Genomic DNA, 3,590 nt, shown 5'->3' with positions numbered 1-3,590 from the left:
TGCTACTCCACAAAAGAAATCAACCAGGCCAACACATAAACCATCTTATTTGCAGGACTATCATTGCAACATGTTATCTACTTCTTCCACCACTCAGTCATCCACAGGTACCTTATATCCTATCTCTTCATATCTCTCATATGATGCATTATCATCTCTTCATAAATCATATGTCTTGAATCCTTCCCAAGTTAGTGAACCTAAAACCTATAACCAAGTCATCAAACATGATTGTTGGAGAAATGCCATGGATCAAGAAATTGTAGCTTTAGAAAATACCAAAACTTGGGTTTTGACTGATCTACCTTATGGAAAGCAACCTATTGGATGTAAATGGGTATGCAAAATAAAGAGGCATGCTGATGGAAGTACTGAACGATATAAGGCAAGGTTAGTAGCCAAAGGCTACACACAACAGGAAGGCTTAGATTACTTTGAAACTTTTTCACCTGTTGTCAAACTCACAACAGTAAGACTGGTTTTAATGTGTTCTATGGTGCATCCTTAATCAGTTGGAAATCAAAAAAGCAAAATACTATATCTAGATCATCAACTGAAGCAGAATATAGAGCCTTAGCTTCCACAACATGTGAAATTCAATGGCTTTTGTATTTGCTCCATGATTTGAAACAGTCTCTGCCACAACCAGTTCCTCTGTTTTGTGACAATCAATCTGCTATACGAATTGCACAAAATCCAGCCATGCATGAGAAGACAAAGCACATTGAAATTGATTGTCATCTCATAAGGGATAAAGTTCAAGTTGGTGTAATTAAGCTCCCGCCTATTTCTACTTCATCACAACTTGCAGATATTCATACTAAAGCTTTGCATCCAGCACAATTTCAATCTTTGCTGTCCAAGCTGAGCATTAAGGATATATATGCTGCAGCTTGAGGGGGATATTGGAATTATTTTATTCTCTGTTCATATTTGTGCATTTATGTTCATATATTTTTATACTTATATTCCTTTTTTATATTGCTCTGAACAATTATATATATCAATTGTAATACAATATTTCATTCCTTCTTTCTTCTTATGTAACAATTAATAAAGGACATGGAATACATTTTTAAAAATCCATTATAATCCAATCTGATATAATAAAAAGTATTTAATTTATAATTTAAATCCATTTTAAATATATTAATTAAATTTGAATCTTTTCACTCCAATTTAAATTGGATTAAATTTAGATTAAATTTACTTTTTTAATTAGATTAAATATAGTTTAATCAATTTAATTTTCTTGACTGTTAAATTCATTACATATGGGTTGAACATCTTGAGTCAATTTATCACCAGAACGGATTTGGATAAGTTTTTTTTTGGCTTAGAGTTATTCACTCAACTTGAATTTCAACTTAGACAAACTTAATTCTAAGTAGATTAACTTTGTTCCAAATAAACTTTACTCAATTTTGTATCACATGATGAATGTACGACAACTTTTGTTTTAACTGAGTTCGACAACCATGTCATTACCATTTATGCAATCAAATATATTTAGGGTAAAATGAGGTTTTCTTCGTTGAGGTCAAAGGCCTGCGTAGCTTATAAAAGCAGAAAACTATAAACTATCTAACTACATCCCAAGTTTGGGAGATGCAATGAAACGATACAACAAAATCTATTTTAATGGCAGATGCTTACACTCAAATATATATATACTTCACTGTTGAGACTTATGAAATTGTAAATTAAAGTGTGAGTAGTTGCTATAAAACATAAGACTAAAGTGATACATGAAAGGTTGTCAGTCATATTTATGTTATACACAGACTTAAATTCTAATAGTTAATANATNAATTCTCAACTCTTGCAATTGGATATNAAACCTGAAGTACTTACCAGTNTTTATTGAATTTTTAAATTTACATAAACCAATCGATATAATTAAGATGAGTTGAATGATATTGAATCATTGATACAATCAATTAAATTTTCAACCTTAACATCACATTGACATGGGGACCATTTCTCAAGTTTTAGTGGCGGGGAAATATGGGAGGATAGGGTATCTTATCCTCTATTTTTTTTTTTTGTGTTTATGTAATGAAATCTATAAAAAAACTAATGGATAATGATACTTAAACAATTTTTTTTTGACAACATTTGAACATTGATTATATGTCAATCCGTAATTGGTAAAAAATTATTCTACAATAATGTTTATGATTATTATTATTGATTGTAAAGTAATTTTTTACTAATCACAGGTTGACACATAATCAATATTCAAATATTGTTAAAAAAATGTTATCTAAATATCATTATCCAAAACTAACGTAGGAAGGTTTTTAATTTTTTATAAAACATATGATTCAACTTTTTTTTTTAATTTTGTTCAATTTTTTTTTTATGACTGGATCTAAATCATTAATAACACGTGTCCACGTGAATAATCAGTCAAAAACAGTGTTCTTTTCTGCCTACTTAAAAGCTATCAGTAACAAAAGACATCATTATTATTTTTACTGTTTACTTTTTGAAGAGCTGTAATTGAAAAAAAGAATGAATTGTCGGCTTCTTAAGTAAAGTAGTAATATATATATATATATATATATATATATATATATATATATATATATATATATATATATATATTCTAATTTTTGTAAATTTTTTTTCAGTTAATATATTTTAGCGATGTGTATCGAGTTTTAGTAGACAAAAATATACTCTTATACTATGAATTTTAAGTTTGAAGGTCGAGAATATTTAAATAATTTTAATTCTTAAAACTAAAAAAAAAAATAAGAAAACATTCACACCTTTGCTCAGTGTCTCATCCTTTTCAACCCTTTCTCTTTCCTCTCTTACACTCTAACATTTTCTCTTTCATCCTTATTGTAGCCTCAAATGAAAAAAAAAAACACTCGTTGTTAAACAATTTTCTTTTGTAAATAGTAAGTCAATGGCATATTAGCCTTCCCACAAACGTTCATTCAAGATCTTTTCAATTTCATCATCTTTATTAATTTCTCTAATTTCATTATCTGCGGAAGTTGAATCATCGTCTCTTAAAAAATTCCTCCAGGCCAATTACCAATTTCTTCGGATGTCATTATGCTTGTGAAAATTATATAAAATTAGATAAGAAAAAATTATAAAATGAAAGCTCAGTATAAAATCATTTTTTTGTAAGAAATTGTTTAACAGCGAGTGTTTTTTTATTTTTTTTTCAGACTAATTACCAATTCCTTCTGATATCCTTATGTTTGTGAAAATTAAATAAAATTAGATAAGACAAAAATTATGAAATGAAAACTCATTATAAAATCATTTTTTTTGTAAAAAATTATTTAACAGCAAGTGTTTTTTTTTCAATAGGGACTACCGTAAGAATGAGAGAAATGGTTGAAAGGAATAATGAAGGTGGGTAAGGGTTTGTGGGTTTTTTATTTTTATTTTTTTTAGTTTTGAGAATAAAAATTATTCAATTACCTTGACCTTGAAATATAGAATACATGAAAGTATTTTTTTTATTGAAATTCATTAAACATAATTAAGATGTAACTACTGAAAAAAAAAAACTTACGCAAATCATCAAACCATATATATATATATATATATATAGGCATACA

At 27.6% G+C, this 3,590-nt stretch overlaps 1 protein-coding gene across 1 annotated transcript in view; it reads left to right on the top strand.

The window, feature by feature from the left end:
- The window catches only part of LOC106758582 (isoflavone 7-O-methyltransferase-like), a 24,456-nt gene that overhangs the window by 19,141 nt on the left and 1,725 nt on the right, over nucleotides 1-3,590 (top strand). The gene's annotated exons all lie outside the window — the stretch shown is intronic.

This window comes from Vigna radiata, chromosome 4, assembly GCF_000741045.1.
Source record: "Vigna radiata var. radiata cultivar VC1973A chromosome 4, Vradiata_ver6, whole genome shotgun sequence".
NCBI lineage: Eukaryota > Viridiplantae > Streptophyta > Magnoliopsida > Fabales > Fabaceae > Vigna > Vigna radiata.
This window is presented reverse-complemented; position numbering and strand designations above follow the sequence as displayed.